At 37.2% G+C, this 15,119-nt stretch overlaps 1 protein-coding gene across 4 annotated transcripts in view; it reads right to left on the reverse strand.

Annotated features, from left to right (window-relative positions):
* The window catches only part of LOC150107413 (F-box only protein 8-like), a 103,314-nt gene extending 90,433 nt beyond the window's left edge, over positions 1 to 12,881 (reverse strand). For 3 of the 4 annotated variants that reach the window (XM_090391876.1, XM_090391873.1, XM_090391875.1), the window contains exons 1-2: positions 12,648 to 12,881; positions 8,780 to 8,947 (exon numbers count right to left, since the gene is read on the reverse strand). The gene's annotated coding sequence lies outside the window, so the exon portion shown is untranslated. Of the gene's footprint in view, positions 1 to 8,779; positions 8,948 to 11,800; positions 11,940 to 12,647 lie in introns of those variants that run through there. The other variant, XM_090391874.1, reaches the window with a different exon arrangement.
* Positions 12,882 to 15,119: the final 2,238 nt, after the last annotated feature.

Consider the following 15,119-nt stretch of genomic DNA (forward strand, 5'->3'; position numbering starts at 1 on the left):
AATGAATATGTGAAGAAGTTAATACTGACTTGGTTTAGTAAGTGATTAATATTTCAGACAGTGGTTCAAAGATTATGCCAAGATAATTGCTTATGTTTCTCTATAAACTGCATGTATTTAGTTTATACTCGCTCCTTATAAGAAAGTAGGTTGTAATGAGCCAGTGAGAAATTCAATAGTTAATGTGATTCAAGAGCCATCAACTAAGATTATTTATTTATTTATTTCAGTGAAGTTTTTAGTAAACTACCTGAAACATAAGAACAATATTCTAAGGTTACACAGATCTGATATTTGTATATTAGAAAAAGCTTAGATGAAAAAAAAAAAAAAAAGGACAATATGATCATGAATGGCATTCTGGGTAGAAGGAAAGCAAAATCTTTCTTGCAAAAGAAGGCAGAACTGTATGTTGAAACACTGAAACTGGTGAAGTTATATTTGCTGCAAGATATGTCAACTGAAGGGAAAGAATGAAATGTACTATCATCAGCAAAAATAGGATTTCAGGTGGAAGACACTCCAGTATTAGTCAGGAAGAAAACCTATCATCAATTTCTTGATGTGTATCTTCAAGGTTTTCTGACTACTATGACAGCACTACATGATTAAGTTCACATTATTATTAATCACCTAGAAGCTACCATCCAATTATGATGCAAATCATACCAACCGCTTCTACTTTTGGTGAGTAAATCCTATCAAATGCCTTGGAAATGTCAAGATAACCATACAAGTTTCTCTAAACTTTCTGATTAACAAGTAGTGAAGGATTTGACTACTAATAACCTTCTCCATTCTTTCTTAAAGAATAAAAGAGAAAACAGTGGAACATTAGTTGAATTAGCAGACTTCTCTCTCTCTCTTTCTCTTTCTGAATGAGCCAGCATCTGTACAATAAACAAGATGGATATCTTCAGGACAAGAAAACTTGTTGGCATGACGGCTGTTCAAGATTCTCCTTCCTTGCAAAAGACCAACAGGAGGCAGGCAATAAGTATTCTTTATAGAGTGGGAGGCGATTTGTCTTGGTAATATGCAGGAGTTAGAGAAGAATACTAAGTTTAGCCTTATCTTTGAAAAATGTTACAACAATGCTGTGTGTTTGTGAGAGAGAGAGAGGTAATAGCTTGGAAGGACAGAAGGTGCATCCAATAACCTCACCGAGGATCCAGAAAGCATGACTATCATTTGAGAAGTTTCTGAATTTTGGTCTTTCCAGACAGATTTGAACTGGCTGACTATTATATATGTTATGAGCATCACAGTAGGGGAGAAGGAAGCTGGAGTTTATCTCAAGCAACCTGTGATATGAATTTGCTTGAACTGTGCTAGTATATCTGTTAGAATATCAAGACTTGGATAGCATGTGAAGATTTTGAAGTGGGGGATCAGAATTTTTTCTGGAATCAGCTGCAGCTTTAAAACATTTCCCAAACTGCAACAAATATGGCTGTATTATCAATTTACCAAGAATCTGGGAGACAGTCATTTTCAAGATCAATTAACACTTGCTAAAAGTTTAATCCTTAATCCAAGTGTGAGCAAACAAAGTTTGTGCCTGAAAGTATCTTCAGGACTGGGGTAAGGTAGTACAACACCAGGGCACTCCTTGCAAAAGGTGGAGCAAGCTACCAACACTCCTAACTCAGTATCTCCCATAATGCAAAACACACTGAAGAGACCTCAATAAAGGTCGAAACTAGTCTGGGTTGTGGCCCTTCTCTTAATGCATAACATTAGACATATCTGCAAGGAGATGTGTTTTGCATTATGGGAGATACCGAGTTAGGAGTGTTGGTAGCTTGCTCCACCTTTGCAAGGAGTGTCCTGGTGTTGTACCACCTTACCCCAGTCCTGAAGATACTTTCAGGCACAAACTTTGTTTGCTCACACTTGGATAAAGGATTAAACTAAATTTATTATAACACTTGCTAGTTCTCTCTAAAATCAAAAGTAGATGGTGCCAATTAGGACTTTAGTTCTTTAGACTTTAGATTGTCCATTAAAATCTTAAACTGTTCTCACTACTGAACAATTATTGCTGTTTGCACATTGTGATGAACTGTTTGTGCTCTGAAGAACGAGTAAAATATTAGCAACTAAGTAAATAAATATATTGTTTATTTATTATTAGTGTCCACATTGTGAATTATACTGTAAAAAAACTCGACATGAACTGTCAACACAGATTATCTATCTACCCATTTGAAGAAGGGATTGATTTGCATTTGTTGTTAGCAAATATGAGCCTCCTTAGCAGTCAGTATAAACGAAGCCCTTTGGTCGGAAAGACCTGGGTTCGATTCCCATCAGAGATGTGAAGAACCTTTATCTGGTCTCTTTCGATTAAAAGTGAGTTAGCCAGCCTCAGGTTTTTCATCCCTCAAAACAGGCAAACCAGTCCATTGAACACACACAGCTACAACCATAAAATATACTATGAAAAGGAAGGCAACGGGAAATCACCTTGCTCATAATCATCTCCCTAGTATGGTAACATACAGCTACCCCCAGTAGATGTATGGCTGAGGAAATAGGATAGGACCATTCCTCCTGCACAATCTTCTCATTAGCAATCATGGCCCTTCTTCTCAGCTGTCCTATCATGGTGAGAAACTGACCATCTTTATCTTACTGTTCATTTTTGTTTCTTTCAAAAACTCTTTCATATCCTCTCGCACTGCATATTTCTCCCCTTTCAAATCATTTTTTTGCCAAAACAATCAACTCTTTTAATTCTCCCTTCTGCAAACTAACAGCTTCACTAACATCCTTGATCTTTGCACCTGGGAAATATGCTTTTTGTTATTTTCTCATTAATTATACTTATCACACACACACACACATCTCCATACAATATTTTCTTGTCATGTACCACACGATTGTCATGAACCACATGACAATCGTTTCTCCAGTTGCTCTAGCTCCCATTTTGTTCTGGGAAGGAAGACGCATAAATGTGCTATTTCACTCCTTGCTGTCACTTCATCATCCACATTATTTTAAGCCACTTCTTTCATGCCCTCGTTCATAATTTGCACATTAGCATTCACTACTTCCACATTCTTCAGAATACTTTTGCTATCTTCTTGCACTTAGAACATTTATGATACTCTCTCTCCACTCTCGCTTTTGTATTTTAATCCATTCACTCTTGGTAATGAACATATAGAATAGACACTACATCATACAAAATCCCTCATGCTAAACTCGGTGAGTCTTTGCTATCATTTTCCCCCTTGTACATATCAGTACCATAAAAAAAATGCTTCCTAAATGATATCCAGTATTAAATTTCTGAAACATACACAACAGTAATAGCAGTACTATAATCTATATTGAAATGTGTTGAGGCGGTGGTGCTAGTGTTGCACACCTCTAGAGCATGTCCAGAATCCATGCTCTAGAGACCAAACATGGAACTTAAAGCCACTTCAAGTCTCCAATAAGCAGAGCAGGTCTCACATCAGGCAATGAAATTCATCTCCCACCTAAAGATAATCACAAGCTTCCATGCCAATGATTGGATTCAAACTAGCAGCCTGTTGGCTGGAAAGTAGATACACTAACCACTTGGACAAACCAGGCCAGTAAATGGATTCTTTTTTTCTCCTTAACTACTAGTCCACATATAGCACTGCTGTGACAAAGTCATGTGACCTCTTGTGTGCAGGTCAATACACACATAACTACCAATAATTGTCTGGACACTTTAACAATTTACAATTGATACCAGCAGGCAAACCCTAATATTGGGCATGTCCACCTTTAGCTTTGATCATTCCGTTATCAATGATAACCCTTTGAGGCTTATCATTCGTTGTATAAGTCTCTGATCAGACCACACTTGGACTATTGTTCTCAGATTTTGTCCCCAGGATTTGAAGGGGATAAATTAACTGTGGAAAGGATACAAAGACGGGTGACAAACATGGTTTCAGGACTGTACAAGCATAGTTATGAGGATCGGCTGAGGGAATGTGGACTGCAGAGTTTGGTGGATAGAAGAAGGAGAGGTGATATGATTGAGACTTTTAAACTGTTGAGAGGTGGTTACAGGGTTGATACTGGGGAGTTCTTTCGCTTGGTTGAACAGTGGGAAGGAGAGATGACAAGAGGCCATCCCTGGAAGTTACGAAAGGAAACTGTGAGCAAGAGGGTAAGGAGTGGTTTCTTTGTGTGGAGGGTGGATGAACCGTGGAATGCATTGCCTGATGGAGAGGTGGGAGCGAGAACGGTCAATGAGTTTAAGGAGTGGTATGATAGGCTTTGTGTTTCTTAGGGGGAACCTCCCCTCGATGAGTCTTGACAGACTATGTTCTTAGGAAGGACATAAAGACTCCATGGAGGCCTGAATAATAATAATAATCACCTCATGAGGGAGGCTTTCCACCAATATGCAACAGACATCAGGTGGAATTTGTCTCCATTCCTCCATCCAAGCAGAACTGAGTTCAGCAACAGATAGTGGAGTGCTGCTCTGAACCTCAATTGCCATTTCAATTCATCCTGCAAGTGTTCAATGGGGTTAAGGTCAGGACTCTGTGCAAGCCAGTCGTTTAACACCCATCTCTTCATACCACTCCATAACATCTACAGCTCTGTGGCATGGGGGCATTGTTGTCTTGATAGCAACATGGGTCCATTCCATAAAAACTCCACAGTGTAGGCAGCGCATGATTATCCAGAATATCAAGGTACTGAGCAGCCTTCATGGAACCATGGACAATGACCAGTGGTCCACTCCTCCAAACCAGCTGAATGCACCCCACATTACTCCTCCATCAAATTTACTGTGGGTACAACACTATGGCAACAAATGTTCACCAGGCTGCCTCCACACCCTGTCATCAGACTGGAAACAGGTGAACCTTGATTCATCGTTCCAGAGTACCGTTTTTCCATTGGTCAATTGTTCAGTTCACACACTCTTTGCACCAGGCTAGACGAGCCTCCTTGTTCATTGTTGTAATGTTTGGCTTGTGTTCCGCTGCTCTTCTGTGGAAACCCAGTAAATGGAGTTCTTTTCATACAGTATTAGTGCTCACCATGGTGTTACTGTGCTCTGGAACTCATCACAGATGGTCTGTTCTGATCGTAGCTGTTTTTTTGCATATCACCTTTTTTTAACACCCTCCTGTTCCTGTCAGTCATTTTCAGCAGTCACCCTGGGTGCTGAAAATGACTGCGCTAGTGATGTCAGAATGTCTTCATTTGTTGATCACATTGCCAGCCATTGATTTTGTATGCTCTTATGAGGGGCAATGGCACGTATGGACATGCCACCAATGTGACAGCCCCCGATGATGCCTCTCTCTCTCGAAGTCACTGAATTCACGTTGTGTTGCCATACCACCTGTATTCAACTGCTACGATGAAATATTGTTTCCTATTATCAGTACACTGGTTTTTATGTTATTAACAAACCTGGAATGTTCCATAACTTCAAATAACAGGAGTGTCTGGACAATTACTGGTAGACATTCTTGTGTAGAGGCTTAAGTGCTGTGAGGACATTATGTTGGAGGTTTAATGGATTTTTTACAACACTCAAAAAGAATTAAAATAGAATTTAATACTTCCTATATTTCGTCCTAGTCACTAGGACATCTACGGGGATTACAAAGACAATTAATGTAACATGCACACAAAAACTTACAATACTAAGCCCAACCACGTGGGTGACAATAAAGTCCTATCTAGGTGGAGCGCCCTCTAAGGGCAGTTGTAGGTGGCCTGGAATGTAAGGTGGGACCTCTGGTGATGACTGTTTCCCAAATCTTCGGAAGCTTAATGCAACCGTATTTGTTAAGATTTGGTTGGTTTTTGAGAGCTGCTGCTGCTTCTAAGAAAAGTCTCTCTTTCTTGAATTTGCTGTGGTGGAGCATGGTGGTTTTCTTCCATGATACGCTGTGGGTGGTGTCCAAAACATGGTTAGCCAAGCCTGAATGGCCATAGTTGTGTTTAACGATGTACGACTTGTGTTCCTCTAGGCGGATGGATGCTGATCTGCCTGTCTGTACAAAGTACGCAAGCTTACAGGAACAGGGTACTTTGTAAACTCCAGGCAGAGAGAGAGGAGGGAGCTGATCTTTCGTAGAACGGATAAGGGCAGCCAGTTTGCGGTCGGGCTTATATGTTGTGTGTAGGTTATACATTTTTTAGTATCTTGGCTATTTTTTCCGAAGTGCCACGGATGTAGGGTATGGTGATGGCATTTTTAAATTCTTGTTAACGAGAGGGACGGGGAATGGGGGAGGAATTGATTATTTTTTTGATGCTGTGTTCGCTGTAGCCATTGGAGAGGAAAGTTCTGTGTATGTGGTTAAGCTCAGTAGTGAGGGCGGCTCCACTGAAACAAAGATTGTGGGCTCTCTTGGTAAGGGTTTTAATGATGCCATATTGTTGTGAGGAGTGGTGGTGGGAGAGTTTGTGAATGTAACTGCCTGTGTGTGTGTGGGTTTTCTGTATACAGTGAAGGCAAGTGTATCATTAGGCAGGCGCGTGACTAAGGTGTCTAGGAAGGGTAAACAATTGTTCTTTTCTTTTTCCATAGTAAACTGGATTCTTGGATGTAGGCTATTGAGATGACCAAGGAAGGAATCTAACGTGTCTGGGCCATGAGGCCAAATAGAGAACACATCATCTACATATCTTAGCCAGATAGAAGGTTTGAGTGGGGCTGAGTCTATGGCTCGTTTTTCGAAATCTTCCATATAGAAATTGGCAAGGGGGGGTGAGAGGGGGGAGCCCATGGCGGTTCCCTCTATCTGCTTGTAGATTTTTTTATTCCAAGCGAAATACCCAGAGTTGATAGTAAGCTTTGATATCTCCTCCTTGTTTACCAATATTCCCTTAACTGACACTTTATCTCTCTTAGAAAATGTTTTTCCCTCTGACATCTTAGATCTCTTTTCCTTTGCCATCAACTCTGGGTATTTCGCTTGGAATAACAAAATCTACAAGCAGATAGAGGGAACCGCCATGGGCTCCCCTCTCTCATCCCCCCTTGCCAATTTCTATATGGAAGATTTCGAAAAAAGAGCCATAGACTCAGCCCCACTCAAATCTTCTATCTGGCTAAGATATGTAGATGATGTGTTCTCTATTTGGCCTCATGGCCCAGACACGTTAGATTCCTTCCTTGGTCATCTCAATAGCCTACATCCAAGAATCCAGTTTACTATGAAAAAGGAAAAGAACAATTGTTTACCCTTCCTAGACACCTTAGTCACACGCCTGCCTAATGATACACTTGCCTTCACTGTATACAGAAAACCCACACACACAGGCAGTTACATTCACAAACTCTCCCACCACCAACCCTCACAACAATATGGCATCATTAAAACCCTTACCAAAAGAGCCCACAATCTTTGTTCCAGTGGAACCGCCCTCACCTCTGAGCTTAACCACATACACAGAACTTTCCTCTCCAATGGCTACAGCGAACACAGCATCAAAAAAATAATCAATTCCTCCCCCATTCCCCATCCCTCTCGTCAACAAGAATTTAAAAATGCCATCACCATACCCTACATCCGTGGCACTTCGGAAAAAATAGCCAAGATACTAAAAAAGTATAACCTACACACAGCATATAAGCCCGGCCGCAAACTGGCTACCCTTATCCGTTCTACGAAAGATCAGCTCCCTCCTCTATCTCTGCCTGGAGTTTACAAAGTACCTTGTTCCTGTAAGCTTGCGTACTTTGGACAGACAGGCAGATCAGCATCCATCCGCCTAGAGGAACACAAGTCATACATCGTTAAACACAACTATGGCCATTCAGGCTTGGCTGACCATGTTTTGGACACCACCCACAGAGTATCATGGAAGAAAACCACCATGCTCCACCACAGCAAATTCAAGAAAGAGAGACTTTTCTTAGAAGCAGCAGCAGCTCTCAAAAACCAACCAAATCTTAACAAATACGGTTGCATTAAGCTTTCGAAGATTTGGGAAACAGTCATCACCAGAGGTCCCACCTCACATTCCAGGCCACCTACAACTGCCCTTAGAGGGCGCTCCACCTAGATAGGACTTTATTATCACCGACGTGGTTGGGCTTAGTATTGTAAGTTTTTGTGTGCATGTTACATTAATTGTCTTTGTAATCCCCATAGATGTCCTAGTGACTAGGACGAAATATAGGAAGTATTAAATTCTATTTTAATTCTTTTTGAGTGTTGTAAAAAATCCATTAAACCTCCAACATAAATACTGGTAGACAGTGTATAAATCCTTAGACTAAGTGCAGGACAATGAAATACATAATGGTATAGGGATGGTGGATATCCTTAACTTGCATTTTAAAAGCCATGACTATTAATTTTAATTTATTTAATTAATACCATAAATTCAAAAATAATTACAATTTAATTATAATTCAGAAAATTGCACTCTTTACACTGAATAACCACATCAAACAGAATAATGTCCGTTATGTATTTGGGGGGAGTAAAAAAGAAGTGGAGATGTCAAGCTGAACAACAAAGATGTGATTGTTCTCAACAAATCAACAACATGAGTGACTTTCCATGTGCTGAATGGCCAAGTTCTGCTCATCATCTGGAAATTTCCACTCAGACATCATGTTCAGCTTGATCAGAAAGCCAACAGTTCCTGTAAATACCAGTCTTAAAATGAAAGCTCATATAGTAGTAGGTAAATCAGTTCCTGAGAATATCAGATGTTGATACCCACAATATATGCTGCTACAACTAATTAACAGAATATAATGGTATGCTAATATAAAGTTTGTTGTATACCATACCTCAAAAAAAGTTGCTCTTGTAGAACAATGTAAAATATATCAGCTGCAGATCGTATGAAGTACTATTATTCTTGGCTTTTTTTTCATTTATGAAGCTGTCACGTTGTTCTTTCATTTAAATAATATTAGATTTTCTTTGGCACTTCACTATGCTGCTATGCCAATAATCTGAAACAAGATAGGGAAAAAATGACTTAACAGTATGTCTGAATATGTATCTTTAAAAATTAACACCATTTAAAACTGAAATATAAATCACGTTTTCACTTTTGCCTCATAAAATTTGGGAAGAAATTTTTTTTTTTTTTTTTGCATATAATCTGTGGCTGATATTACTTAGTTTTGTGTCTATATTTGTTTAGTTGAACAACTAACTCACAGGAAAAAGTAGTTTGTTTTGAATTTTTCCAAATGATAATATTCACAAAAGGTTTGGAAATCTAACACATATATGGTAGGTGAACTAGGAGTAAGATAATTTGGAATACTGCTCTCATCTTTTTCAAGACTTTATCAGGCCTCCAATAAGGAGGGCAGTAGTAGTAGTTGCATGCCAGGCAAAAATTTTTCTTGCTATTTGAGAATTTATTTCCATTCATGCCATAGGGAGATGTGAACTTAGCTTTATTTGCAAAAATCTATGCTGATTATATGACACAGAATCTATGCAGCAGCTAGCTAGAACAGTCTAAACTGCTCTACCTAGCCACTGCTTATTTTAAAGTGCCTTAAATTTATCGCCCTTTGAAGACAAAACCTTTTTTGTTTCAATAAGGAAATACCATGAGTAGGCATATTTAAATAAATTATAATACCGGAATAAAAATACTAATAACAGAATACTAATAAAATATTTTACCTGAGTTTATTCCAGTATTATAATTTATTTAAACAAAACATTTTTGATACAGCAGATTTGGCACTGGGATAGAATGTCTATTCAAGGTAGTTTACAGTTGCTTCAGGATGACAGCAGATCTAGAGATAGAATGGAGTTCATCCACTTCTCAAAAAAAGTATTGCAGAATCTCATTTAAATGTTAAAAGAATTCCATACATATATGCTACTTTGAATAACAATAATATATACTATTAGGAGACAAATGAAACATGAATCATTCATCCTGGTAAAAATTTTGCATGAAGTCTGCACTGTCAATAAATCAACTGAAGTATAATATAACAAATAAATCCAGTTAATGTAATGTAAGGAGATGTTGTTGAGAAGAAAGCAATAATTACTTGTAATTGAAAATGGGATAAGATGGGATTAAGGTTAGATAAAATTGAAAATTAATGAAATTATTACAATTCATTTTGTCACATGATAAATACAAGACATATATATTAAACATGTATGCCAAAGAAGGAAGGCCAAGCTTGATTCCATTTTACGACTTCAGAGAAAAACGAGTTTTGCAATTTTGCACATGCTACAGTATGTGCATGCACTTTGAAGCAACTTATTTCAAACAGCTCCAAATCTGTCTCCTTCTGATGACAAATTAGATGAAATGTCGATTCAGAGTAGTTTAAAGTTGCTTCAAGACGATGCTAGGTCGAGAAGGAGATGGAATTCATTCTCCCTTTCAAAAAATAAAAATAAAAAAAGCACTGCAGAATTTCATTTCAATTTATAAAGAATTCTATTTGCATATGCTATTTTGAATAGTAATATTAGTGCTATTAGCAAAAAATTAAATTACATTAATAAATTACTTCAAAACAATATTTAAAATTAAAAAAAAAAGTATCTCCTACCTCCACTGTGTCTCAGTCAACCTTCTCAAAACAAAACAGGCTTACTACTTGAGGCCATTTGGTGTAAGGTGATAAGGGCAATGGTTGAGAAGAAGGGAGCTCTGATCTTGCATGCTTAGTCTACTAGAACTAGTTTATTTTAGTGGTTGTAAAAGAACTGATCAAATTTTTGAGATCCTTGATGCAATTATTTATGTTAGTTTGGGTTGCTTGGAATTATAGCTAAAGCCATTAAGACTATGAGGCTAATGTATTGTCTGTTAATTATGAGTCACATGGTTTAGCTAGTTTGCAGGATGAAAAATAAGTTTCTTGGAGATATAAACCTTACTGAAATCTGTTACATTCTATTAATATACAGCTAATACAGAAACCTGATGCCTTTAGTTTTTTCTTCTTCTAGAACAAAAGATTTAATTAACTAGTATAGTGCCTATCATTACTAATAGACACCATCATGCTTAAGGATACAGCACAGTCAGAGATCATATTAACATTTTACAGTAGCTGATATTTCATTAACCTAAGATGCTTATCAGATGGAACTTTGTGGACAGACATTCCATCCTGAAAATAAAATGTTTTTAAAAGAATTAAAAAATAAATGATCCAAATAAGTTGTCAAATTACTTGACTGATAATGATTTGTAATCATTGCCAAAATAACTACAGTTATAGAGATAGTTATCTGTAATTACATGTTCTCCAGCCATTTAGCCTATTTTATTCATCAGACTCCTATGGAGTCAAAACTACAACCACCAACAACAATATTTTTTGTCTGCAAATTACACCGTTCTCATGGCCAGATAAAAAAATCCTGCTTCCTCTGTATGAGATTGGCTAACTTACCTTCAACTGAAAAAAGTCCATATAAAGATTCTTCTCATTACAACGAGAATCGAACTCTGGCCTTTAAGCATTCAACACTTTTCGATAATGACCATCAATGGAAACAGTTTACTACAGAAATGAAAAACAATACATTAATTACTCTTCCTGAACATTCAAAGGTGACATCTCAAAACTAGAAATCATGATATGTTTACTGAAAGCTAACATATACATATAGGCTTATGTTAATGCATGTTTACACCATCATTCCCACTCTAGATGTGATTAACACTAGATCCTGAACGAGGACCATTTGATCTACAGAGATAGATGTCCTTACAGTAACAGATACAAGCCATTGAACACATTTCTATATATAAAAAATGGATATAAAAGGAATCATATATATAAACTGTGCATACTCACATAAACATTTGATTTCACAATCTGGAATTAGATGGATGTGATTGTAACGTTTCCAAGAAATCTATACGTAAATGATATACGTGAGGCTTTCACCGTGCCTGATTGCTGCTTTGTGCCTATACTCAGCTGCGTAATGTTCTGTTAGATTGAGTGACATGGAGTTTAAGGCTACAGAATTATTTTAAAAGGAAATATGGGAGGGAATAAACAACAGACTAGAGGTAAAGGAGTGAGAACACCTCAGTTTTTTTCTTCTTCTTAAACCTCAAAAACAGCTCACAGGTCATTTAATAGGTTATGCGAATATGCTCAACTCTCCATCTCAATAACCAGTCATTTATCCTGTTCCCTTGTTTTATGTCCAATATTTTTATGACATTCTTATTACTATTATTATATGACACCTCCAAGGAGCGTAAGGACTCATCGTGGGAGAGAGAGCACAGTACTTCAGTGAACATAAAATTTCCCACAACTGTAAACAGATTATTCAAAATCGCAATATAAAATAGGAGCAACATACATTAGTTGTTTTTACTCTTGCTTTTGGATCATACTTCTACGAAATTCCTATTGAATACATAACAGCTGAAATAAATTTAATTTCTGATTAAAGGAAATTTCCAACAGTAGTGCGCATTGCTATATATATACTTTTTAATTTTCGCGATTAGCAAAGTTTCGTCACCTATTCACCCCCCCCCATCCACGCACACCAAAAAAACGTCATCACATTTACCTCCCCAGTTCCACACACACCAAAAAACCGTCATCACATTTATCTCTCCACTTCCACACACACCAAAAAAATGTCATCACAGCTATCGTATTAGCTATGGAAACCTACCTTACAGCATACTCATTCAATATCACATCTTCGTTATCATCTTTGAGTAAAAGTCTTTCACAGTACAGTAAATTCAGAAAGTGCATTCCATGTTTTAAAACTACTTCAACATATACCATATTGAATAATAATCATTTATTCAACCAACGAGTACACATAAAAATGGAATATTTCAAACAATATTAAACCACAAGACTATTATTTATTTTTTGAAGTACTACACCACACCCACAACAACATTTCATATTTTATTTATGAAGATGTTGCAAATTACCGATAGAGGGCTTTGTCGTCTTTTAACAGCATAGCTTTTATTATTCAAATTAAGGAAATATTAAATCCCACATTGTTTTAAAACCGAATAAGAAACTCAAAGATTGCAATCAGAGAGTTTCATGCCGAATAAAGTAAATTATAAAGTATCGGCGGCCACTAGTGTGAGCTAATACAAGTAGTCCTAGTACAATCTCAGGCAACTCGTTGCAAAGGTGGAAAGTTCTGATCACTAATCTTGGTATTTTACATTATGGAAAAAAATTATGGTAGCTAGACCAAATAGATTCTATTTGGTCTAGCTACTCACTGATGAAGCCTCAAAAAAAGGCTGAAACCGGTCTGGGTAGTGACCTCCCACCATAATGTAATAACAGCATACATTTCCTAGGAAATGTGTTTTTACATTATGGAAAATACCAAGATTAGCGATCAGAACTTTCTCCACTTTGCAACGAGTTGCCTGAGATTGTACTACATACTAGGACTACTTACATTAGCACACGCTAGTGGCCGCCGATACTTTTATAATTTACTATATTCGGCATGAAACTCTCTGATTCCAATCTTTGAGTTTCTTATTTGGTTTTAAAACAATGTGGGATTTAATATCCCCTTAATTTGAATAATGTTTATATCGCCGAAATGAAGCCTACTGGCTCTTTATATTTAAGTAACAGCTTTTATTATTATTATTATGTGACATCTCCAGGGAGTCCAAAGCCTCATCGCGGAGAGTGTGCCAACAGCATAGAACGATTGACCCTTTCGAACTACTAACCGTGCTCAAACTCGCTGAAGTTTTGTGTGAGCCATTAGTAGCATGGCTCTACCAATCCACAAACCTTTGCTGGCAACGGTTGGTCCATTGGTTGAGTTTGGTCGGTTGGTCGAAATTTACCTTTGTACAATTAACAAAGAAAATTATTTTACCTTTAATTACATATTTTATGTATTAATGAAATATTGCACATTCGAAACAGGCGAGATATTATTTTTTAATAATTATTGAAATAACATCGACGTATAGTACCAATACCGCACTGCCCAATGTCCAAATAAGTACTGTTTGAAAATAAGCAAATTCAATATAGCTGTACAGAATTATAAATAAAATGATTATACTAAATAGAAAGCGACCAATGAAAGGGACTGTCGCCGCCATAAACTGTAAACACAGTTAATTTCCTCGAATTGTCAGTTTTTATGTCTTAGAATATTGAAAATTATAATTGTTTAACATAATATTTAAAATTTTATCTTTTCACTGAAATACGGGACATTAGGCTATCCCTACAATACAGGACAGCAAAATTCGATGTAAAATACAGGACAGTTCGTAGATACGGGACGTATGCATATACTACTACAAATACGCTAACGCATTTCATTGATAAAGCAAGGATTCTTGATTTATTGATACTTCAGGCTCACAAATAGTAAATGCTTTAACGATGGACACTAGCTGGCCAGTAGACTTCAAAAAGTTAGTAAAAGGAGTTCCGCTGGGGAATAAAAGGCGTTATAAGGATTTTTAATAATAAAATAATTAAAAATAAAGCAGTATAATTCCGCTAATCCCTTTTATTCCCGAAATGTAGAGGAAGTGGCTTAGCTCTAACTAACTTTTAGAAATTCTTAGCCACCTCCACCGTTAACCAAAACAGACAGCTGATGGAAACCATCTGTGATTTTAAACGGCATCTGGGAAGAATATGACAAAACCACCCACCTCGTGGTCACTATAGTATATATTATCGTTTGAAATAATACGTGGTCGATTTTCTTGAAAAAATATAAACGAATAAATCCACTACTACATTTTCTGTTCCCCGAAGAAAGTAGGCATTCTTTTTAGCTTACTTTGTAAATCAGTTGGCAATCGGTTGCTACTGTTAGTCGAGTGTAGCTTATTTCAGGACTATTGATAATTTGAAAGTACCGTGAGAAAAGTGGAAATAATGAAGGAAGTGAAGCGATGCCATCGTGTGAGCGTAAATCTTAAAATTCGTATTGTATGAAATAGTTCAGTTCTGTGGTCAAGTTCTTTAAGTTGCAGAATTAAAAACGGAAGTTTTTGAGCAAAACCTACATGCTATGCCAGGGATTGACTCCAGAACCAATCCAAGTACAGTTTAGAAAAGGCCAAGTTGGCCACAATCGAACTTTCTGGATATAGGTAGTGAGTGACACTTCCAT

This window comes from Typopeltis vanoorti, chromosome 4, assembly GCF_054136105.1.
Source record: "Typopeltis vanoorti isolate ZY-2024b chromosome 4, IOZ_Tvanoo_1.0, whole genome shotgun sequence".
Lineage (NCBI taxonomy): Eukaryota > Metazoa > Arthropoda > Arachnida > Uropygi > Thelyphonidae > Typopeltis > Typopeltis vanoorti.